General features: G+C 43.1%; 1 protein-coding gene across 1 annotated transcript in view; it reads left to right on the top strand.

The window, feature by feature from the left end:
* The window catches only part of Far2 (fatty acyl CoA reductase 2), a gene marked incomplete in the record, with an annotated part of 138,389 nt that overhangs the window by 1,192 nt on the left and 111,708 nt on the right, over positions 1 to 25,489 (top strand).

Here is a 25,489-nt window from a genome sequence, read left to right as displayed (position 1 = left end):
GAGCCAGGGGGATCGCGGGGGACCTCGCCTGGGGCCGGGGCGCGGCCTCCTGAGCCCCCGGCTGTTCCTGGAGAGCAGAGCCTTGCTGCGGGCGGAGGAGGGAGGTCCCCTCCCGGGTCCGCGACCGTCGGGGCGCGCTGGAGAGCTGGGCTGGGTCTGCTGGGGCTGAGAGTTCTCGCCCTCTTCTGCCACCTGAGCACGGTGGGGAGCTGGTGGCTTGCGGGAAGGTGCCTGTGCCCGCGCGAGTCCGGTGTCCTGCGGGCCAGCTGCAGTCAGTGAGGAGCAGCTCTGCGCAGCCTTGTCCTAGGGACACAGTGCGTCCCACCCTCAGCCCCCCTACTTTGTCACCTCTCCCGGCCCTGGGCTTAAGAGCAATTTTTCCTCCATGGATGAGTTACCTAGTGTGAGCACCAAGGTGATCAAAGGATCTGCTAGACTGCGCGCTCTTGCAGGGCGCCTCACTGTGCAGGAGCTAAAGGGGCCTTTTCTGCTTGTTAGAGGTCGTGTCCAGAGGAGTTTGCCACTGTGCAGTGGAAATTTAAGAATTTACCCGTGGTGCTACATCACCATTAATGTGAGTTGGAGATCTGACAGAGTACTTGGTCTAAACGTTATAAAGCGGGGTAGAGAACTAATAAAATGTGAGGCAGCCCCTGCTAAGCTGCTAGACAGGCATTTCAGCAGCTTCATCTTTAGGACTGGCCATTTTGGGTTGGGACAGGGGTCCAAGAGGTTTCCTGGCCAAGACTTAGGTGCTGGATCGGTTCATCCGCTGTGTTTCCAAGAATGCAGGTCTTTACAGGCTTTGTGCCTATTTGGGAAGGCATCTTCTGCACCTGTTTCCTCAACAGATTCCTGCCTCACTCTGCTTTCCAACAATGGCTTGTAATTATCAGTCAAATAGATGTGAATCATCACAAGCTGCCAATCCTGCTGACCCTGGAGAATTTAGCGATAACTTGTATTTTCCCTAAGGGAAGTGAGATGCGAACCAGCCTGGGAGGAAGATAAGGAAGCTTCCCTCGGGGTCTGAAGTAGGGTGAATAGCTCAGCTCTGGGTATCACTTTGGGATTTGTGAAGAACGGTAATCTTGCGCATCTTGCCGTTTGCCTTCCTTTCTCCTGAGTTCCCTCTTGAGCACGTCTTTTTGGTACATCTGGCTGGCCCTGAGACTCTCTTGATTGTGTATTACTTCCCATGTGCTCGTGCACGCCCACTCAGTCAGCAGCAGTCTCCTGGAGGGTCACCACAGCTGGCGTGCTCGCTCAGAGAGTCTTCACGCATCTGACCCTTGACACTGTCTGTGGGCGCTGTGGGAACATTTATGACCCCTGAAGAAGCATTAATGAGTTCTTTTGTTAACAGACCACTTTGAGTATCTGCTAAAAGCTCCTGAATATGAACAACAAGCGCATACACACTGGCCCAATTCTACTCACTTTCAGAAGTCTGAGGCCTCCAGATGTCCATACCCTGAGCTTTGAGACTCCAGAGATCCCAGCTGAGCCAGCCTGTGGAATGCAGATCTGTAAGAGTGGCCAGGCCCTGCACTCAGAAGGACATATGGTTTAATGTTCTGCTGTCACTGTCTATTGTCCTAGTGATTTTTCAAACAAAGGGCTCAGGTTTCATTTTGCACTAGGCAGGGCAAGTTCTGTCTTGACCCTTCACTGACAAAACCCATTGTACAATTTGTCTGGTAAAAGTGTTGCCTCAATCTTCCCACCTTGAAGGCCAAATCCCCACCCCAAACTTGGACTGGAGTTGCGAAGTCTGGTGCCGGTGGACAGGTCTCTCAGTTTCTTTTCGGCTCAGTTTCCACACTGACAAATAAAGACAACAGACCATATGTTCTATTCTATTTATTTTAAAGGTGGTTGCATCATTTCCAGAGATAGTAGTGATAAAAAAGAGGTAGCAACTGTAAATAAAAGGCTACTGACCTTGAACAGTTTCTATGTACACAATTCTGTCATGCCAGGCTTGACTTTTCTACCCTCCTGTGTGTTTCAGAAGCAGCTTGAGGAAGGTTGGTTATGCACCTCGGTGGGGCTGTAGAATCTTCATAGCCCTTATATCTCAGCAGACAGAAAATAAGAAGTAGCTGAGTAGTCGCGTTCAGTATTTTACATATTTCTTAAATATATGTGGACAGGCTCAGAATTGGCAACCAAGAGTAAAGAATAACTCCTTGGATACCAAAGACGCTTCCACAGTTACTGTTTGGGTCTAACTCATCCGCAAGTTGAACGATGAGAAAGTAGGTCAGTGATTGAAATTTTCTTCAGGAGGTAGTCTTCTTTGCTTCATTTCATTTTAGAAATCTCTATGCTTAAAATCTTGATCAAGTCACCCTTTCTAATGTTCAGGGAGATGCCTAACCAGTGTGAGCTCCGCTGTGTCCCTTGCCGGGTTGCCTTCACCTGCTCAGTGCGGCGTTTTAAGTCTCTACTTGAGCCACTCGCTCTCTCTGATGGCAGACACATCTCTAGCCCGCTGTTCCGCCCAGCACGGTGGTAGCACACTCAGAACCTCTGAGGAGGAAAACAGAGTGAAAGGAAATGGACCAAACTCCAGAATCAAAGTCTTCTAATGGCACACTAAGTGGGGCCGGGGAAGACCGTTCTTTCATGCCATGCCATGCACTCTCGGATGGGAAGCAGTAGGTCCTGAACTGAACACACTTGTGACATCATTGCTGATGGAAAATATGAACATATATGATATTAACTAACCATAGCAAGTAAGTTATTTCAAGGCAGTGGAAGATTAGGCCCCCAGTGAGCAACACCAGAAATAAGTCCAGTGAGTTCCCAGAAAAAGAATAAAACAAGTGGCAATGGAAAAGGACAACCCTCAGGGAACTGCAGTTGCTTGTAAGAAGAAGGCAGAGCTGAAACTGAGAAATTCCCCCTGGCCGGCTTTGTTCATGTGCTACATGTTAGCCTCGCTGTCTGCCCAAACACTGTGGCAATTTTTCCACAGTTTAGTATTGAAGACAGCAGATGTGAGCCCTACCTTTTCTGGAATTTACAGATCTTTACAAACTAAGCATAAAATAACAAATTGCAGGTAGTAGCATGGGGAGAAACAGTATTATGACAAAAACCAGGATACCGACTCAGATTTGGTGATTTAGGAAGGGAGCTTTGACAAAGAAAGATGTTGACTGATACTATGAAGGAGCACCAGTTTAAGGTGATGGACACCGGGTCCCATGGTGCAAAACTGTGTAGTCGTCAGAGGGTTTTGAGTGCTGTTCTGGTGGGAGGCCAGGGAAGACTTGAGCCCAAGGGCCCCAATTTGTATTTTAAGGAAGTGTGTATGAAATCAATATGGAGAATGTACCTGGGGTAAAGGCTTGAGAGTGGGAGAGTGCAGCCAGGAGGACCCACAAGGGAGAGCAGCGCAGTGCAGAGATTGAGGTGCAGTCGTTTGAAAGTGGGATTGATCCATCTGGGTGAGATTGGGGCTGAAAGACGGCCAAGCTGAAAGAAATGTGAGAGTGAATGCCTTCAAAAAGAACACTGCTAGATTTTTAAATCCAAGGAGTAGGCCCGTGGGCATGTGATTTAGACTTGCCACAGGAACTAAATAATAAAGCAGAACCAATAATCCTGGTTAGGGCATCTGGAGGTATATAGCTGTTGTGATAGAGGTAAATAGAGTGGGAGGAAGCGTTTGCTTTTCATACTGTCCTGTGCAGTGTTTGAAGTACTGTTTGGGCCATGCTTGTACTACATACTCTTTATAAAGGCTCTCCCTAGCACAGATTCTGGTGCCTGTTTTTCTGGCTTGAGCATGTGGATGGTGTGTTAAGTCAGCTTTCCATTGCTGTGATAAAATTAACTTAAAGGAGGAAAGACTTTTGCTCGTCATTTCAAAGGTTTTGGACCATGGATGGTTGGCTGCATCACTCTGAGCTTGAGGTGAGGCAGAACACCTTGGGAGAAGGGCAGTGGAGCAGAGCCACTCACCTCCTGGTGACTAGGAAGCAGAGAGAGGGGGAAGGAGCAGGAAGAAAATATATTGCTTTCAAGGGGACAATCCCCAATGACCCGATCTGTTTAACCTAGGTCCCACTGTGTTTCTGTCACTCCCAGGAGCCTGCCAAGTGATGACCTTGTCACTTGATGAATCCACTCGTGAGCTGACAGCTATCCAAATCAGTCACTCGCCCAAAGCCCCGCCTCTGAACTCGGCCACATGAGACACGGGTGCCTAGCGAGACATGCCTAACCACGGCAGGTGGAAAATGATAGGATTTCATAAAATGGCAAACACTAGCAGAGGAAAGCCTGGCCCTTGTGGAAGGGTTTGTCCTGGAACATAATCAGTCCCCTGCTTAAAACCTGCCTCCTTCATTCTCATCTATATCAATGTTCCCCAAATGTAGTTGGTGGCTCATTAGTCTATTGGGAGATTAATAAAAAAGCTTCCCGGGTCATCTTTAAAAACTAGTAATCTAGTTAAGCAGTTTTATTGCAAGAATCCTCAGCGCCTCTAACGTACATTAAGAATCATCAAAAAGAAGTACATTTGATGTCGCATTTCCTAAACTTGACCTGAAAGTGCTTTTTCTGGCAGAACGTCTAACAGTCAGCATCCAGCATTAGCGTCCTTCAGGAAGCGCTACCCTGTATTAATAGGTGAACCTTTTAAACATCTGCAGCTCTCTTAACCATAAGCTTCTCTCACCTCTTTAATGGAACTTAGCTGGGGAGAGCAGGAGGCCTGAACTGACTTGGCTAACAGGTGTTAAGGATAAAACAGTCTCTTGCATGGATAAGAGATAATCAAAAGCAAGATCCACAGTGTGAGGAAAAGCACATTTGATCGGTCTTGATTTCTACTTCCCTGGCACGGTGGTGGATTCTGCCAAGTCTGGATTTGTAAGTGAGGAACCTGCAGCCAAAACAGTGGAGAAGACTTTCTAGGACCACTTGTATTCTCTGCTGTGTTCTGAGCCTTCTCGGGTTTGGTTTTGTTTTTGCAGTTTTGTTGCGAGGAACCCAGGGCCTGTGCACCTTGCTGCTGGCAGCACGATGTGAGTGCACAGGGCACTTGTAGGCCACAGGTGCATCTCCTGTGTCCTCCTCCCCTGTCCTGTGCACTTTCCCGGCAATGCGGTGGACTCAGTGGTGCGACCTGAGCTGCAGCACAGTACAACAGCAGGACCAGGTTCTTGCAGCTGGGCACTCTGGTCCCATCGGCTCGGTATCCGCACCAGGGATTGGCAAACCAGGGGCTCAGGGTCACATCTGGTTTCTGACCTTCTGTATACCTCTGGAAGTAATCACTGTTCTTACATTTCTTAAGTGGTTGAAAAAATCAAAAGAAGAATAATATTCCATGGAACACATAAATTAAGTTGTTGTGGAACTTGGGATCAAACCAGATGGAAGACACGCAGAACCCTGGAATTTTGGAAGGCACATAGCTTTATTTATGCTGGCAGACTGGTGGGAATCTCTCTTCCAAATCACCAGCCCCGTGTTGGGGTTAAACAGTCACTTGTATAGGTTATTAGAAGGAAGTACAAAAGGCAGATAACAGGATATTCTGTAGTTGGTTACACATTGTCTTGTCATATATTGCTAAGCAGATTTATTCTAAGCAAGTTAATGGGAGGGAGGTATACCAGGGAGGTCAGGGCTAGGGTGAGGAGGGAAAATGAATCATTGTCTAAGACTAAGCCAGGTCTGTCTCTAGCTGATAAGTCCTTAAACAAGCTAACACAACAAGACGCACTGTCCGGCTGAGTTAACTTATCTTACAAGCTGCAGCTGGTATTGGAATGCCAAGGCTAGCCGAGTTTTGTTATTTTTTAATTATGGGAACTGGTCGGTCTATTTTGGCCCATCCTTGAATCTGGTGTCTAGTTATAAGTTTTAAAATTGCCTTTACAATGTGAAATTCAAATTTCAGTACTCGTCATGTATTAGTGGAAGTCGGCTGTGCAATCAGCTACTTGTCAGGTTCACCTGCTTTATTTATTGCTCCAACTAATAACTAACTGATGGTGAGTTTCACAGCCTAATAGATTTATCATCTGGCCTTTAGAGAAAATATGTCACCAGCCCCTACTCTAAGCTATTAAAATCACTGGTTATAGGTATTATTATTTTGCTTTTCCTCTATTTGAAAGTAAAAATACAAATAGGTTAGGTTGATTGCCTAGTAGCTCCTCAAACATTATTACCATTAAAATCACAACAATACCTTTTCTGGTGACTAGTGTAGCTAATGTTTACATGCAGTGTGAAGATCAGAGAATAGTTTTGAAACTGGTAAATTTTAAACTATGGAAACAATTGAACTCCTCTATGAGGAGGACCCGTTCAGATAAATATAATTATAGCTCCAGGTTAGAGGTGATAATTAATGCTCATATTACTTGGCTATTGAAATCAGTTTCCTCTGAGCATGGATTTTTGTGACTATTCACCTCTGATTTTTTACTTCAATAATGAGGCAAATCTATTTTTATATTAATGTGCATTTTTTTGTGAAAAGTGGTGGCTCCTTGGTGGTAGTCTTAATTTGGGGTGACAAAGCAAATCAGAACGTTTGGTATGAGGACCCCAGTCATTTTATATGTAGTCAAAATAGCACAGGTGAACAATTGGAGGACAGTTGGTCCAGGTACTTCTGTATGATTTAGAATAAGAAACTAAGATACTTGCCACTTGATACTTCCCTCCATCACAGCTGTCGTGAAGTCTCTCCAGACCAGGTCTGTGTGATCACATAGAATGGAATGCGGGGCTCCTCACCAGCCGGGTTAATTAGGAGATTATCACTGGAATGAGAGCCCTTACTCTAACCAGAATGTGAGCTGTCACCAGAGAGCTGGTTTCAGTGAGGTTTTCATTTAATAAGCATTCTCCTTCTTGATCCTATACCTGTATCAAAATATATGTATTTTCCTGTGTAGCCATCTGTGACTGAATGACCAGTGAAAACTTAGTCTTAAAAGCAAAAACAAAACAAACAAAAAAACTTAGTGTTGCTATGGTTGCCAAACACTAAGGGTAACATTTGTTTGTTGTTTTGGTCATGGTTTACTTAAAAGGCCTACATAATTTCTCATTCTTGACCTCTGCCATGTAGTGGAAGTATTTTAAGTTGATAGAATGTGCCACTTACAGCTCTTGGAGACACAATGATTTGCTCTGAAGACATTTCAGCTTCACGGGCTGCTCCAGAGATGGGCCCCCAGCAGCAAAGCACGCTCTTGAGGAAAAGAAGGGAAAGCAAAGATTTCCCTGGGAATTTGTTTAGAAAAGTACAGACTCTGGGATCCACTTCCCCTTCCTCCCGCCTCAGGGGAGAGGTATTAGATCAGTAACAGTCACTGGTAAACAGCAGGGAGACAACAGCAGGGAAGAAGAAGAGTTTCCCGGTCAACACATGAGAAAGAGTTACTGTGAAAATGCTCACATTTTTAAAAATTTTACACTACTCATCATAGGTGAGTGAGAGGATACATCCCATAAAACAGAGAACCCCACAGATATCCTTGAGGGCAGGATCTTTAGAAATGAGGAAGCCAATAAGTTGGTTCCCAAACACTTAAAACTGTGTAAGCACTTCAAGCAGAGTCAAAGCTGTACAATGCACAATATTGTCAAAAACAAAACGGGAATCTTCCCAGAAGAATTGGGTCGACAATAAAAGAAGCTGTAATAACACAGTGTTTGTGTGTATGGCTTAAAGATTTTTGCTTGTTGTATTCAGAAAGTACCTTTAATGCTAAAAGGTGAATGGATAGTAGCTGTATAGCTTTAGCCAGTAATAAAAGTGTCTTAAAGAGTCAGTATTTATTTAGTAAAAATGCAGAGCTACTTAAAACTTCAGAGAAACTAGCTACTTACATCACCAATTTATATTAAAAATATAACTAAATTCAGATCAAGAAATGTTAACAAGATCAGCTTTATGTCAATCTGCATTTGTATTTGTGTCCTAATCTACCATTTGCCTCACTGTGAATTGAACCTTGCTCTAACTGTATAAAATGAACAGTGCGTCGGTCTGTAGCTTTATTTGTCTGTTCCTCTGCCTAGTGCCTCGTTCTGAGTGGGGCTTATTTTTGTTGCATTTTCTTTACATAAAGTCTTCAGGATATTCTGATAGGAAGATGACCACATGATCTACAAGATGGCACGTGGTCTCTGGCCAGAGAGCTTCCCAGGCATTTAGACCTTTTCATCAAAGTGTTCTCAGAGCTGCAGGGATCGTTGATGGCTTGAAAGTATTAATTTCTCAAAACCAAATGAGCAGTTTGCCTCTTTTTCTGCAACTTGTACTTGTCAAAAGTCTCTCCTAAGAATTGTGACGCCCATCACGTCCTCTTTCCTTCCTACTATTTTAGTCCAGTCTGTGCCAGGCAGTGCTGTGCAGTCCCCTGAGCCCATCCATGATCACAGGGTTACATTTTAGGTACATTTAGGTCTCACTCTCTATTAGGACAGAACAATTTTTTTTCCAAATTGACTTGTCTGAATTCCTAGGCTTACTACATATTGACACATAGCACACATAGCAAAAAGTGCCATTAGTTTGTCATGACTAGGAATGTTCACACTCTAAACTGAAAATGTTCAAGTACTGTATCTATATTTGGCCCAGTTCTCTCCTTTTATAAAAAAGAAAAGCCAGGCCCAAAGACAAAGTGACTTGTGACAGATCGACTTAATGGGCACATCTAGACTAGTACCCAAATCTTGTGACTACAAACCCCATGAGCGTTCCATCCCATTTATCTGTTTATTCTTTTATAGGAATTATCAGGCAGTTACAGCATGACAGACAGGTTGTTCAGCTCTGCAAAGGTAATGGTGAATAAGTTACACTGCCTTCCTTTAGCTCACGTTTCTCTCCTTGAGGGTAGGTATCTTCTACTGTGGAGTCGTGTTGGACATATTTGCAACTTACAGATCTGTAAATTCTTTCAGTAACAGTCCGCAGCATAAGAATTTTAAAGGCTCACATCTTTATTTACACTTCTTCCCCCCTCCTAGACAGCTCCAGTCAATGACTTAACTTCCCATGGCTGGAAAGTCAGCGCTGATAAGAATACAAGTGAATATTGAGATACAAGGAAATACGTAAAGTCCCATTGGGAAGATAGTGAGAATTGTTTCTAAGAAAACTCTGTTTTCCTGTGTTCACACGTCCTGGGGAGCACCTAGCCTGTGCTCCCCTGATGTCCTGTACCCAAGCCTGGCTGAAGAATGACTTGCATTCTCCAATGTCCTCCTTCCTTTCTGTTTCTAAAGATAGGCACGACACGGACTTTCTTTGCATTGTAAGTCATGGTCTGCCAATTGCTGTGGGAAAAGCGAGAAGGAGAGAGCAAAAACACTCCACGTGGGGAAGGCACAAAGTTTCCAGAGCAGTCCCTGTAGCATGGGGTCATGGTTGGAAACCCACTTCCTCTGAAGTGACAAAGAGAACCCCATTATCTTCAGCCATCCTTTATTTCTGGAGGCAAGAGCAAAAAAAGCCAGTCACCTGCCTGAAAAATCCTTCGCAACACTCTGAAATCTAGATTGTCATGGACATCTCTCTGATGAGAGGACTTACAGCTTTGGGTAAATTTTCACAGAGGTCATGGCCAAAACCAAGTGGGGACCACTGCTTCATGAGCAATTGAGTGGACCATTTTAGGTCCTGCAAGTAGTTCAGCCCCTGGCTCCTGCAGGTCGGGAAGAATCCCTTCTGAGGACCACAGGACTGTTGGGATGCTTGGGATTTTGTACTCCATCTAGCGTGTCTCATAATTCAGAGAAGGGACCATGTCATCTCTCTGCATGACCTTTCCTTGCTCCCCACACCCTAGGGTCCCAAGGGGGCAAGATGCTAATGAAAGCAGAGTATGGCACGTGGTGGTTCCAGTGCAGGAGACCCTCCGACATGACCTTCCCTTCCTACTTCTGGGTGGGTGTCCATTGGTAAGTTACTCCACCCGTCTGCCTGGCATCTGCGTTTGCCGGGCTACTGGAACAAGTCCCACAAACTGTGGCTTAAACACAGAAATGCATTGTCACACAGTCCTGGAGGCTAAATGTCTAAGGTCAGGATGCGCATGCCAGGTGTGGTCATGTACCCTCCTACAAACAGCTACTTGAGAGGCCAAGTGGGGCAGGAGGATCACAGTGTGAGGAGGGCTGGACAGATAGCTCCATGGTAGAGCACTCACCCCGCATGCACAAAGCCTTAGCTTCCATTCCCAGTGAAAAAAAAAACAAAACAAAACAGAATTGGTCCCTTCTGAGGGCTGTGAGCCAAGGTTCTGTCCCAGCTTCGCTTTCTTGGCCTTGGGTTACAGATGGCCGTCTTCATCCAGTGTCTTCACATATTCCCCTCTATGCATGTCTTGCAAGCAAACGCCTTTTCCTAAGGACACATGTCCTATTGGATTACAGACACATCCTACTCTGGTGTGACTGCATCTTAACTTATTATATCAGCACGATCAGATTTCCAAAGATCATTTTCGAAGGCCCTTGCATTTAGTGCTTCAACACGAGAATTTGGGTGAGGCACACAAGCCAGTCCAGGAAACTAATACTGAATTCATGTTTATCACAGTGGTGATAAAACAAAGTACTTTCTGTGTCCTTAAAAGCAAAAACTTTCACACATTTGAGGTATGAATTAATAAATGAATGGAAGTAATGACTGTTGACTTTCTTCTCCAAGTAATTTTCATTAGGTTCATCATACATGGGGAAGAGTAAACATACCATAAATGCAATAATTTTAATGCTCATATCTCAGAGCCTAGCTCCAAGTCAAAATAAAATTGTCATCAGTACTTACAAGCCTCCTCTGTGGTCTCAGTCAGTCACTACCAGTTACCCCTCAAAAACCACTATTTTGAATTTTAAATCACAGATTAACTAGATTAAAATATGGATTAGCTTTGTCAGGTTTCTTTCTCGGTCAAAAATAAAGGTTTTATGTGAGGTAGTAAAATAATGGAGAACTCATACCCTCAACCACCTCCTCCACAGAGACCCAGGGGTAATTGCAGCCGCATGTGTGTGTATTCTGCCGTGGGTGTGGAATTGCGTTTGCAGAGAATTTTAGTAAAATCTGCCAAAGGTTTTCCAGCGTGAAATAACTGTTGAATGTCTGCTCCTGGGAATGGCAGCCGAGGGTTTCCCCTGTTCCACGTCCTTGTCTCCACTTCTTATTTTCATTTTCATCTTAATATCTTCATCCAGTCTATCATTTGCCTTTTCATTCTCTCAATTTTTCTTTGGGTGAATATAAATTCTTTTGGGGGTGGTACCAGGAATCGAACTGAGGACCTCAGGCTTGCCAGGCAGGTGCTGCACCACTGAGCTAAATCCCTGGCCCATAAATTCTTAATGTTGAGCCTAGTTTATAGTATATTTCTGTACTCCATGTGTTTTCGTCTGCTCAGGTATTTGGAGGATGTTGTCTTCTAACCGCTTTATTGTTTTGTCTTTCAACCTAAGATCCGGTGTCCATGTCGAATTAATTTGCCCTGTGATGTAAGATAAAGATGCATCTTTCCATCAGGTTTAACATCATTTACTAGAATTCTACATATGATTTTAAGTCAGGGAACGTGGTAGCAGTTTCAGCGCCTCAGTTAGAGTTAAGTCATTTAAATATAAAGTCCTTTGAAACATCTCTCACTGTCATGATTGCTGAAGCCTTTTTTGGCTGTGAATGGGATATATACTGTTAGCGTCAAAGATTTATTCCACTTACGTGCAGGAACCCAATTTCTGATCTAATGATGATTTAGGTAGAAACAAATGAAGATTAAGAAAGCAAGTGAATTCAGAGGAAATTATTTCCCTCTCAAAAGTGAAATTAGAAAATTTAAAACAAATTTGGATCCTCCGTACACGTGGTGATCAAAATATACAGTGAATATTTAAATTTTTTGAAGCTCTGCTACAGTAAAAGACACATTTCCACCAGCCCCCCTGAAAATACTGTGCTTTGCCTCAGCACCTCCCGTTGTTTCTGCCACCTTTTGAGACAGTTCTGGAGGTCCTCTTGCGTGATTGTCTTTACAAGGCGTAATTAACATACGGTGACCGCTGCTGCCAAGTGACGGAAGGGGAGGCTTGTCTCATTATGCTGTGTCGTCATCCACCTAATTCACTGGCTCTGGCGTCACAGAGCTTCAGGCTCCTCTCCAAAGTCAAATGATTGAAGACATCAAGGCGACCAGGACAACACAACTAAAAACACTCATAAGAGAACTTCCGGAACAGCTTTAGAAAGTGGCAAGGACGACGGGATGAGTGTGGTTAAAGCCTGTGTTTTTTACTGTAATAAAATTCTTCAAAACTGAAGCATTCACTGCACGTTTAAATCACACCTTGTATACAGATTGGCTACAGATGAAAAGAATTGCTGTTAAATAGTGTGAACAATTCATGACCAAACATCTGGAGAATAACAAGGAAAGGGCCTACTCCGGTATTAATGAAGGGCTTTCGTGTCTCCACTGCACTTACAGAGAAAATGTCGTGTTAGTAACTCACTTCAAGATGGAGACTAGATGGGCCAAGGAGAGACAGGCTGGAAGATTAGTAGGCGGACTTCCTTTTGTGCACTCGTTCAAGTATCTGTTGAATGATTGCTCTGTTGGATATCATATCAAATCCTGGGTCGATTACGAACAGAAACATAGCCACTTCCCTCTGGGTGTTTGTCGTCTGGTGGAGAAAACAGACGAACAAGTAGTTAAATACCTAAATGTCATATGAACGAGGGCCCTGAGAACTGGACCGAGAGGGTCTCTAACTAAGCCCAGAGTGAGGGGAGAGTTGAGAACCATTCTCTAAAAGACATAAGTGAGTGTCGCCTCTTCTGTAAAGTGGACTTTTTCTATAGCATTCATTCAGTGAGAGATTGGGAGTCTAACTGAGGCAGAGAGAGCAGAGCGGTGAATTGTATTCAGCTCATGTTCTCATGCTGCTACCAGCTCACTCAGCAGCTGTCTGCTTTAGAAACAGACTGCAGATGTGTCTTGACTTACAGTAGTGCTGTCTTAAAATCTTTAAAGTCAGGTGTACACCTGCTGCACCCAGCCCACCAAACAACCCTGCTCAGCCATCAGGGCACTGCGGTGCGGGTTGTCTGCCCTCGTGATCACACGAGCTCCCAGCACCGAAGCGCACCACTGTACCACGTGTTGCTAGCCCATGAAGAAGCCAAAATTCAGAATTTGAAGTACAGTGTCTAACTGCTTATCACTTATGTACCAAATGAAAGATGAAAAATCATAGGTGGAACCATGGTAAATCAGGAACCATCTGTAGATGATCTCTCAATGTTCACTTCTGCTCTCAAGCCCTATGATTCTGCAGCTTCTGCTGAGATTAACCTAATAGATGTGAGTTGGATTCCATTGGTAAAGAAATAAGAAAGAAATCAAAGTCAATTCTGAGCTTTCTAGCTGAGCAGCTGAGCAGCGATATTTCAAAAGAAATAAGCAAGTCAAAAAGAGAGTAGTATGGAGACTAGGAATGATGCAGAACAGGCTTGTGGACAGAATTTTTATGTTGGAGGAAGCTTTTTCTAGTATTTTTTGTAGGTTAATTTGGTGTGGTAAAAAGGCAGACATGTTAGTAGTTAAAAATACCCATAGAGGGCTGGGGGTATAGCTCAGTGGCACAGTGCCTGCCTGGCGAGTGCAAGGTCCTGAGTTCAATTCCTGGTACCAAAATAAAAAAACTGCCCATAGAGATAGGAATCAGGTTTGCCACTCACCAGCAAGTTGCTTGAGTGGTCTGTATCCAGTTTTCTCTGTGACATGCAGGCAAAAACCAGGAATGCTATCATGGACAAGTCAGAATGCAGGCCTGGTAGCAATTTCACATGGTTCAACCTAACAGTAGCCAGTTTCTGAAAGGTGATATTGAGAAATAAATAAATCCACATGTGTCACATGCTTAGGACAGTGATTGATGCATAATATCATGTAATGCCATGGAAGTATTTTCCCCATTGTTAAGGCCATTCAGCTTGTAAACCATGTTGAACGTGGGGGGTGCCATTAGGTATTGCCCATTGAAGCCTGTTCCCTGTTTTTGGTCTGGGCAGGCATGAGGCCTCGATGTGTCTGCAGAGGTACAGTTGTGCCCACTTTCACTGTTGGCACTCTCTCCATGGTGCTAGCTCACAGTGCCACCATGTATTAGTTTCTGTTGCAAAGAGAAATTTAACATCTAAATTCCAGGGGTGAAGCAAACTACTGCTTCCTGTTCTGTTCTCTCCCATCTCTCTGTGCTGCTCAGTTCAGTGCTGGAGGTCATCTTCAAGGCTGCCCGGCATCCTAGACACCTAGCTCTGGCTGCAGGAGGCAGACAGGAGCAGGAGGTAGAGGCCCAGAAGAGAGAACCGAGAGGAGCGGGAAAGGGACTCCATCTCCGAACTGTGATGTGGGGAATGGAAGAAAAACACAGGCGTTTGAGGAACCATATCCTGGTTGCATTACACTCAATAGCAATCTTGAATGAACTGAGAAATAGATACTGGAGAAGTATGGAAAAAGAAGACTAAAACTTTTCTGCTCCTTAGGTAAAAACAGTGCCGCACAAAACTTTCCTGCCTGTCACCCAGGGTCACCCTTGTGTCGCCATGATTCTCATGACTGGGTCATGACCCATCCCCTGGTGTGTGACTTGTCTTTTCACTTTGTTTCTCTTGTGTTTTGAAAGATAGAAGTTCTTACTATTAATGAGGTGAATTTAGCAAATATTTAAGGAATCATTTCCTCATCTTCACATTTTAAGCCTTTAGTTTGTGAATCTCCTGTCTTAGTTACTTTTTTCATTGCTGACACAAAATATCCGATACCCAAAGTTAAAGGAGGAAAGATTTATTTAGTTCCCACTTTGTAGAGGTTTCGGTTCCTAGTTGCTTGGTTCTGAGGCAGGGCAGCATGGCAGAGGGCCATCACAGAGGAGAACAGCTCATGGCAGGTGGAAGGCAGCAAAGGAGCAGGCAGCAAGCAGCAAGCAGTGACCCTCTTTCTGTCCCTTATATCTTATCCAGGCTACCCATCCTTAGGACAGGTAGCTCTCATACCCAGGGTGGAGCAGCCTTAATCCTAGCATCATACCGTGAATCAATCCCAGCATCACATCCTTAAACCCAGCATCACACATCCTAGATTCATCCACCTCTGAAAAGGTCCCCACCTGTGACCGCATGAGGCTTTGAGGGGACATCTAGATACAAGCCATAACACCTCTCCTGTTAGACAGTGGTTCCAAGCTCAAGCCTGAAATTTTCTATTTCTGCTCATTGCTGCTACACTGATGACACATGGCACGCAAAGGAAGCAAATACTCCAGTGGTGAAGTGTAGGATGAATGTTTAACAAGTACAAGGGATAGTCCTAGGCACTTCGTGAAAGCACTACTCCTGAGTTCACATGTTACACGCATGCAGAAAACAAGGCCTATGAATTTTTAAACACAGTCATCAGGCAGCCATTCATATTAAACTGTAGTCACTGAAGCATAGCTTGAGCTAGGACGGGGACTTCTAACTCAGACATCTACTTGAGGGGTAGCCTAAAAATGCTTTCTGTATCCCCATTTTGTTTAGATGTAGTAAACATACTGGTATTGGAAGTAGCAAAATATAACCCCAGCCCTCTGGGAGGCTGAAGCAGGAGAATTTCAAGTTTGAGTCCAGCCTGTACAACTTAGTGAGACCCGTCTCAAAATAAAAAATAACAAAGGGCTAGTGATGTAGGACAGTAGAAAGGCCCTGGGTTCGATCCCCATTTCTGCAAAAATAAGTAGCCTCATATGAAAACCAGTGAAAAATGCATCTGTATTCATCTTTAATGAACTAATTGCTCAGAAGCAAAACCATGGGTTTGCTTTTGTTAAGACACAGGAAAATGACTACAGCAGTATATAAATATATGGAGCCTTGAAGAAGAAATTAGCTCTGAGGTTTGTGGGGCCTTGCAAAGTCACACTTCAGAGGTTTCAGAGCTCTAGAATTCTAGTGCGATGGGGGCGGAAAATTGTAGAACAGAGAGCTACCAGGTGAACAGTGTCCTAGCTGCTGTTTCATAGGGAAAACAGGAAGCAAATGAGCACCTGGTGAAAAGCCTTCTCATCGCATCTGGCTGGGGGATGACTTTGGCTTCTTCCATCAGAATTTAAGTCTTGTGTCTGTTGTTCACACCACCCTTACTCAGACCACTAAAATTTCCTCATCTCTGGTTAGTGACAAAAACGCTATGTACCTTTCAGGGTTTTTGTGAGTAAACACTGAAAAATGTGCATGAAACGCTTTAAGAACTGTTAATATAAAGTGGGAGGTAGTATTACAAGAGTTTCCCGCTGGGTGTGGTGGCACAGGCCTGTAATCCCAGTATCCCCTGCTAAGGCAGGAGGATCACCTCAAGTTCAAGGCCAGTCTGGGCTACATAGTGAGTTCAAGGTCAGCCTGAACGACAGCAAGACCCTGTCTCAAAAAGAAAAAAAAGGGTTGCTAATGTTCGTAGTACAAGTGGTGTTGATAGCATAGAAAATGAAGGTGTGTGTGTGGGCTCTAAGATCTACATCTGTATCATTGGTTGGCGTTCATTAAATACGTGGCTCACACAGGCCCACTCCTTTGCAGCTAGTGAGGATGTCCTGAACCTCGGAGCCCACGTGGATGAGCATTCACCAGCCTAGTGGCTTCACTTCACCTCTTTGTCACTGTCCTTTTGAGCACTGTATAAAACGCTATTTTTAGAAATCTTGTTAGGCCAGACCTTGGGCTTCCGCATCACTGGAGCCTGCAGTATCTGGAGTGTCTAAATCTGGCATTTGAACAGCAGCATGCTTTTCTTCCACGTCTTTCTCCCAGTCCCAGATCAGCATCAGCAAGACCTTCATTCATTTGGCTTCCCAACACACACACACACACACACACACACACACAGACGCACATGCACTCCCCATGTCAATGGCTCCTTCCTGATCTTCGTTGCTGTTTGTGCAGCCTGGTTACACTCCCTCGCCACTCTCCCCTCCCTCACCCTTTTTCACCTGTTTCCCCTCAGTGCCAACAATTCATTTCCCCAGCTCCAGCCATACACAGGCAGTGAGGTGTTGGTGGGTAAATCCACGTAAATATTTGTGTAAATAGGGACAGTACGAACCCATCTCTAACCTCAGCTGGACACTCTGCTGCTTTTGCCTCCTTCGCTGGTGTGTTTTCTCTGACTGCTATTTGATATTCCAAACAGTCCCCGCTTCCCAAGAGCCCCTTCCTCCATGCGCTGTACTTTGACAGCCGCCATCTGATCCTGACTCCTGTTCCACAGGAAAAGAGATGTAACCAAAGGTCTAGCTCAGGTCCTGGCCCAACCTGCAGATTCACCTACTTCCCCACTCCCTTTTCATCTCTTTAGAGGATGCAATGACCTCCTCTGGTGCAAAGCTGACCTCTCTGTCTTTTCTAAAAATTGCATCCCTTGAGCCTCTCCAGAACCTCAGCCCACTTATTTTTGTTCTGCCCTTCTTTTCTGTCTGCTTCTCTCAGACCGTGGTTAGTACTCAAACATTTCCTCTCATTTACAAATAGATGACCCCGCCACCCAATCTTATTTTTATTTCTTCCTATTCTTCTACCTTTACCAGTTCACCCTGTACAACTCTTCCTTCTATAGTTGAATGTAGTGAACTCTTTCTTCTGTAGTGAACTACCCAGAGGTAGTTCACACTATTTAGATTAAGTCATCTGTGTACAGAGTTGTCACATAGATACCAAAAGGAAAACACAGTTCCGCAATTATTCTGATACTGAATTCAGTGCTTTATGTAGCTACTTTTTCTCCTCTATTGACGTAAGTTGACTTACTCAACCAGGAAGTTTGCATTAGATGAGGACATGACTATAACTCAAAGCCTTGACTGATGAGTAAAGATCAGAGTACTAACTGCTACACCTAAGGTGAAAAACAAGAACTCTGAACTGCGATGAGAGAGATGAGATGATGAGAACTGTGGAAAAATTCTCATTATGAGATTACTAAGTTATTATTATAGATTATTAAATCCTCATTGTTCTTTACTAATATGAGACTCTCTCAGAAATGGTGCATCATAAATAAAAGGTATAGTGAAAATAAATTGTGCATATCCTCTTAGCTGGAGTACAAATAGTTTCTTTACACAGGACTCTAGGCGGAGGGCGGGGTCCTGATAATGTGTCCATCAAGAGTAAACACAGATGCCAGGGGAAGCCTTTCCTGTTCAGTTTATCCTGACTTCAAACCACAGACCAGTGGAAGTTGCTGAACTTTGGTTCTTGCTCCATAAAAAAAAAGGAGTTGAATTAGATGAAATCTGTCCTCTGTCGACAGAAATTGCTGCGATTTTTGATACCCTGAGGGTATATGGGGACCTTTGTGAGCAAGTGTCACATTACCCTGACAGTCCTTATTCTGGGGACTCAGAGCAGAGTATGTTCTGGTGGGGAGACCTGCAGGCACCCCGACTTAGCGCACATCCAGGTGTCTCAAGTTCATTCTAAGAACGAACTCAGGAAGAAAGGAATGCAAAATCATTAGCGCACATCCAGGTGTCTCAAGCTTGATTCTAAGAATGAACTCAGGAAGAAAGGAATGCAAAATCAATCAAACAACAGTAATTTAATATTCATCTTAGTGAAACACTAGAGTAAAAATTGAAAATTTAAACAAAATACCAACATTTAAGATCTGGGTGACCTCAGTGTATGAAAATTTACATTTTGAATGTTGTTCTTGTATGGTTTTATAATGCCGGTTACATTAAGTTTTCAAATGTGCTAAACATGGGAGGTAACTTTTAAAGATCTTCATTATCAAATTTTAATTTTAAGCCTGTGAGAATACTTTTTCCTTCTATGAAGGTTTGGTGACTGTGTTTAAAGAAATTTAACTCCTGGTGGATAGAAGATGCTTATTTTTTTGGTAATGGCACAGGAAATCGCTCCTGTTGAAGCAGAGCGTTAATTTGTCTTTCTTAGTTAATTTGCCGACTGTAGTATGCTCAGCAGCAGCAGCAGGGTCGTGGCTCTGGCCCCTGTGGGACCCATAATCAGGGTTTCAGCTGAGCTGGACGGAGGCTGGTGGAGCAGACAGATCATTCACCAGCACCAAAGACAGGATGGGATTTGGAACCTTTTTATTTGGTTTGCATTATTTTTTTTCAAGCTGGAAAAAAGAAAGTCAGAGAAAAAGCAAAAAGAATAACTCATTTTTATTTAGAAAAAATAAATCTTAGATAAATCAGTTGAAAGACCATCTAGGAGAAAATGAAATAACTCTAGCAAAAATTGTCATGCTTATCTTAACAACTGTCATATTTGAACAGAAAGTCAAAGATATACAGTAGCTTATGACAAAGGCTGAGGAAGTGATGCTGTAAATACAGTATACGCAAATGTGAACGTGTGAAAGTGCTACCCTTGCCCAAGACCTTTAATCTAGAGTATAATCATTTAAGCCATGTCCTAACTGTTTCGATTCTACTAGGCTACTCTGTGTTTGCTTGGGCTTTTAGCCTGACGGTGTAATAGAAAAATGGCAGAGAGAAGGCAAGGAAGGGAGGCAGCGGGGGGAGAGACAATTTGATTTGAGGTTTGTAGAAGAGGTCAAAACAGTGTTCAACTAACAAATGTCCTGACTTTTCCTTTAGCCATTTTAACCTCCTGTCCTTTGCCAACTGTGTGAAGTAAGGGTGAGGGACACCCAGTTTCTTAACTCACAGAATGAAGCAATCTTAGGTAGAACCAAAGAACTAGCTAAGGTGAAGTCCATTTAAATAATCCAAGATAAAAGCCTGAGAAAGCGCCAGAATGAGGCAACAGCACATCAGGCGAATCATTTAGAGATGAGATTTGAGTATCTTTGGGGCAGTGCCCAGAGCTTTAGACACTTAACCCAAATCTCATCAGCCATTTTCCAACCTGTTCCAGGTGCACTGTATCTAGGGTAGAGTACAGACGGGGACCTGCTGTAAATTCCATATAACACACAGAGCAAATAAAAGAGACTGGTTGTGGTTGTAGTTTTGATTTCTGAAGGGATAATCTTTGCTGCTTCTGCTTACAACTTTACCAGAATCACAGACTTTAGCTTGGCTCAGAAAGATTCTTAAGGGTGTTCAGCATGTCTCCGAGCTCTTTGCCTATTTCAAGGTGAGCTGTCAGTGTCCTAAGCTGTCCTCTCCCCATGAAGCCCTCCACCCCACAGCCTTGATGTTGAAACCCCCATCCAAGTTTAGTTTCTCATTCATAGTTGTGCTAATCTCTAAGAGTAGTTATACAAACATTGTAACATCTGACAAATGATCCCTTCCAGAGCATATGTTTACACTTCAGCAAGATTTTATTATCTTCTGATAGTATTTTCAGGCCCAAGGAAGTGTTCTTAGAAGAAATACTTGGTCTGGGGAGTCTTTCTTCTTAAATTACATACATTATTCAATGAGTCATCCACCTATTTTTCTGTCCACCTATCCATCAAAACCACCTGTAGCCTTCATTTACACTAACAAAATGCAAAGACCTGTGAATCTCTGAATTCCTTGAGAAACCATTTGGTTTTTTCACTTTTTAATTCTTTTATGTACGAGAAGAGGTATGTCTTCTCTCTTTACTTTTGGTGTGGGAGAAGAAAGAAATCTCCTTTTCGTGTCTCTTCTAAGCATATATTTTTCACATAATCAAATCTATTTATTACCTTTAAGCCTGCATTAATTCATACGTAGTGACCTATAGGATATAAAATTGAATATTGTTTACTTGGCACAGTAGCAATGTTTATCTCATTGTTATGCTTGAAGTTTTGAAAATATCTCATGTAACATTGGGAAACAGAGAAAGAAAAACTTAGATTACTTTTCTTGAATTTCATGCACAAAATTACCCACTGAAGATGGAATTTTCTATAGTTACCAGTAATCTAATTTGATTTAAAAATGTGTCAGTAGTGGATTTTTTGTTTTGTTTTGTTTTGTTTTTTGAGACAGGGTTTCACTATGCAGTTCAGGCTGGCCTAGAACTCATTTTGTAGCACAGGCTGGCCTCAAACTCACAGCAGTCCTTCTGCCTCAGCCTCCCAAGTGCTGGGATTAGAGGCATAACCCACCCACCCCACCCCCACAATAGTATTTTGCCAACACACTTTCATATGTCTCTGTTAAAATGAAGAGACAGGAGTTCTTTCCAGAACATTCGCTTGTTGGCATTTCACCTTGGTTATCAATTCCACTCTTATTTTATTATCCTTCACTTATCAAGAACACATGTCTACCATTTGTGGTATTAAATGGTTAGTTAATTTCCAAGGAGTGTTTACTGAAATACCAGATTTCCAAAATCTATACTATCTCATTATTTTATGAGGAAACTTAAAAATACTAAAGATAACTTTAAACTTCAAATATTACCAGATTTAAGCCGTAGTTGCATACCACTGTGAATGTGTTAAATGCAATTGAATTAATTTAATTGTACACTGTAAAATGGTTTGTCTTATGACATAAGAATTTCACCTTGATATTTATCTATATATAGCAACACAGAGATAAAAAATCTCCAAGTGGTTTATTTTCCCCCTCTATAAAAGACCTTATATAATTCCACCGAGAGATAATTATCCAGGCCACAGAAATTAATTTGAGTGTGTAGTTTGGGGAGACATTAGGTCAAGGTTTCTTTAAACCTTGGTAGGCAAGTTAAATTATAGCAAATGCAAGTACTGAAAAGTAGCAAGTTAATTTGCCACTAGGTTCTTATGCATCACTCAGCAACTTAGAATTATACTTCCTCCAAATGTTATCACTGTGATAAATTATATAAGCTGGCCCCAAAGAGCCAGTAGAAACGTTCATCTATCATGTCATCCTTAAACTTTCTTAGGAAGTTTTTTTAACCTTTAGTGGCATTTTCCGTTATCTCACTCTGACCCTCACCTTAGCATTTGTCAGTTAAATCTCTCCTTTGGCTTTTAAAGTCCATTACTTCTGGGCTAAATTCTTGGAATAAATATCTCTACAGCAGTTCCAATACTGGCTGAGTGTGGTGGTGCACATCTGTAATCCCAGCGTTCAGGAGGCTGAGGCAGGAGGATCATTTTGAGTTTGAGGCCAACCCAAGCTACAAAGTGAGCTCAAGGCCAGCCTGAACTGCATAGTGAGACCCTGTCTCAAAAAGACAAAAAAAAAAAAAAAAAAAAAAAAAAAAAGAAGTTCCAATACTGTTACTGATCTTTGTTCTCCAAGTTTCAGAAGATATTCCTCCAGGTTTTTTAAACCTTTTTATTATTCACTCTTTGCTCCTGTTCAGTGTCTCCTTTGCATGTCATTTAGTAGCCTTCCAAATGGTCTCTAGCTGTTACTCAGACGTATGAGGGAACAGTACATTCTTTCCTGCAGCGTGCTGTCTTTCTGTTCTGTGACACACGACGCCATTGGACACCATGGGTGTGATGAAGTGAGGTGAGCTTCCACACTCAGGCCTCGTCTACTCTGTGCCTTCTTTTCTTACTTAAAGACGTAAATATATTGCTATTGTGTAACACTCTGCATAAAGAATCACTTCAAACCCTAAATCTGTAGCTATAACCGACAACCTTTGTTTCTCTGAAGCTTTAAGTCCATGTGCATTTTTAAATTAAAATCTATTTGATACACTTCAGTCCAACCCTTCCAGTTCTTTTGATTTCTAGTGCAATTTCTAACACATCTGTTTACACAAATCCTAGCTGGAGTCTGAGTCCTAGACTGTCCTCAGGTGTCTCATTCGAGTGGAAAGGGATGTGTTGCTATCTCTATGGAGCTGGGACTAGCACTAGAACGTAGGGACCAAGTGTGGAAAGCAAGAACCGGAAGCAGGAAGGACGGCCAGGGAGGCCTCTGCTCACCAAGGAGACTGTGAGGCCCAGCCAGGCAGAGGGCAAAACCCAAGTACCGCCACCAGCTCCCTCGCCACATGGATGGGACAGAGTACTAGTTTGCTAGGTCTTCATAACAAAACCCACAGACTGAGTGGCCTGAACTGCAGAAATGTGTTTTCTCACCGTCTAGGGGCTAAAGGTTCAAGGTCAACCCATCTGGAGACTTGGTTTCTTCTGCAGCTTGTCCTCCTGGCCTCGCACGGTGTCCTCACACGGTCGTTTCTCTGTGTGCACATCGTGGTGTCGGTGTGTCCTCTCCTTATCAGGACACAAGTTGTACCAGAGGAGGGCTGCACTAAGGACCTCATTTTAACTTAGTCACCCGTTGGGAGGCCTTATCTTCTCATGCAGTTTCATGCTGAGTTCCTCGGGGTGAGGACTTCAACCCGAGTGTGAGAGAGTGGGGAGAGACGCGTGGGCTTTACACCATTGCCAGTGTTTGCCAGTGCACCCACTGTGCCTGGCGTGGTATAATAATCCCTTCGGGACGCGGTTCCTCCACGGCCGCACTGTCCTGCAGGTACGCCCCGCACCTCCCACAGGCGTGCAGCACGCATAGCCCTTTCCCAGGGTTGGTGTCTGTGGGAACCCAAACCGGGACAGATGCCAAGGAAGATACATGGACATCAAGACCATCAGCCCAGGCGTCAGGTCGGTCTAAGTTCTAGGTTCAAAATATGGTGCTTCTCTGGTAAGGTTGCAAACCTCTGTAAACTCCAGTTTCCTTTTGACTGGAGACAATAATAATGTCTGCTTTGTAGGGTTCTCTCAATTTCTAAATTTAAAAATATATGATGTCATATAGTTATTTTAAAATGTAGTATGATGGATATAATTCTTTGCCCTGAAAGAATTCTATTTAATTTGGATAATCAAATTTAAATTTATGAAATTTTATACTATATACACTCAGGAAACATTTGGTTGAATGCTATATTCCACCACTGAGCTCACTGCTGCAAATATTAAATAACTCCATGTTCTAACTCTTTTTTTCAGTTTTTTTTTTTTTTTTTTTTTTTTTGTACTGGGAATTGAACTCAGGACCTTGTGCTTGCCAGGCAGGCACTGTGCCACTGAGTTATATCGCCAACCCACCATGTTCTAACTCAATCCAGATAATTATTTCTTCCTTTTATTTCACTGGTATCTATCATTCATGTGTTATGGGAGAGGGTGTTTGTCTAAGAAACTGTTCTTGCTATCAGAGCTCATGGACCTATTCCAAGCACAGGCGGTTAGGTACTAATAAATAAAATTAAAAAGGAGGTGATAAGTGGTAGGATGCTAGAAAACTTAACTTTCTACAAACTTAAAACAGTGCACAGGGTGAACACAAGAACGATTTTGTAGCTCAGTTCTCAAGTACACTGTCAGACATTGAATAAGTAATTTTCATAAAATAAAGACAAAGGAGATTTTTACAAAAATCACATCGTAGAATCATAAAAATTCAGTACTGGAAAGGATGTTAGGTACCTTCTGGCCCATTTTTTATGTGCATCACATCCCAGGAGCGTTTGGAGGTACATACAGGGTGTATTTGGGTTTTGTGACAGCAGTAGGAAGCATCGGGGGGCAGGAAGCCTGCAGTACAGGGAAACACCTGCCCAACGAGGAATTTCCCTGACGCTCTCCTGCTCCTCAACCCTTCAACCTGCTGCTCCTCAACCCTTCACATAGAAGGAGAAAGTAATGCCTCGGTAGGAAAGAGATTCCCCCACACCCTCCTGCATTCAGCAACAGTCAGCATTTCAGACCGTGCTATCCTACAGGACTAGTATGTCACAAATGTAAGTTCTATGTGGTAAAATTTGCTAAGTCACACCATAATATTTCAATAATTACATTAATAATATAAAGTGTGATAAGATATGGTGAATGTTTTAATTTTTAAAAATTTACTGCAGTAAAACAGTAGTCCCTGAATTTCTTGCCATTCAGGGGCTGGTTTCATGAAAGACAATCTTTCCACACATGTGCAGGACTGGTTTCAGGATGATTCAGGCTCATTACCTTTATTGTGCACTGTATTTCTTTTATTAAAGCATAATATATAATGAAATAATTATACAACTCACCATAATACAGAATCAGTGGGAGCCTTGAGCTTGGTTTTCTCTAACTAGGTGGTCCCATCTGGGGTCTTGGGAAACAGTGACACCCAAAATATTTCACTCATGTCCAGCCTCTTCTGTAATCTCTTTTTAATTGCTGTCACTGTGGAAAATCCTGCTTCACAAAGACAGAATGTTGGAAATGGAATGAGGCTTTTCAGTGTTTTTGTGGCCTTTGCAAGGTATTTTGTCTTGACTTTACCCAGAACATACGGAGATTTGAAGTCTCATACTTCTAAGGCCACTGGCATTTGTGATCTCAGGAAGTTGATCGTTTTCTAGCACGGACAAAGTTGATTCTCTTGGCTTGTTCACAAATGAGTTGCAGATACAACCCTTCCTAATTCAGAAGTCTTCTATAGCTGGAAGTAATGTTCCAACTCTTTGGAAAGCTGAGAGAGTTGA

This window comes from Chinchilla lanigera, unplaced genomic scaffold (assembly GCF_000276665.1).
Source record: "Chinchilla lanigera isolate Chin_1 unplaced genomic scaffold, ChiLan1.0 scaffold00104, whole genome shotgun sequence".
Taxonomy (NCBI): domain Eukaryota; kingdom Metazoa; phylum Chordata; class Mammalia; order Rodentia; family Chinchillidae; genus Chinchilla; species Chinchilla lanigera.
This window is presented reverse-complemented; position numbering and strand designations above follow the sequence as displayed.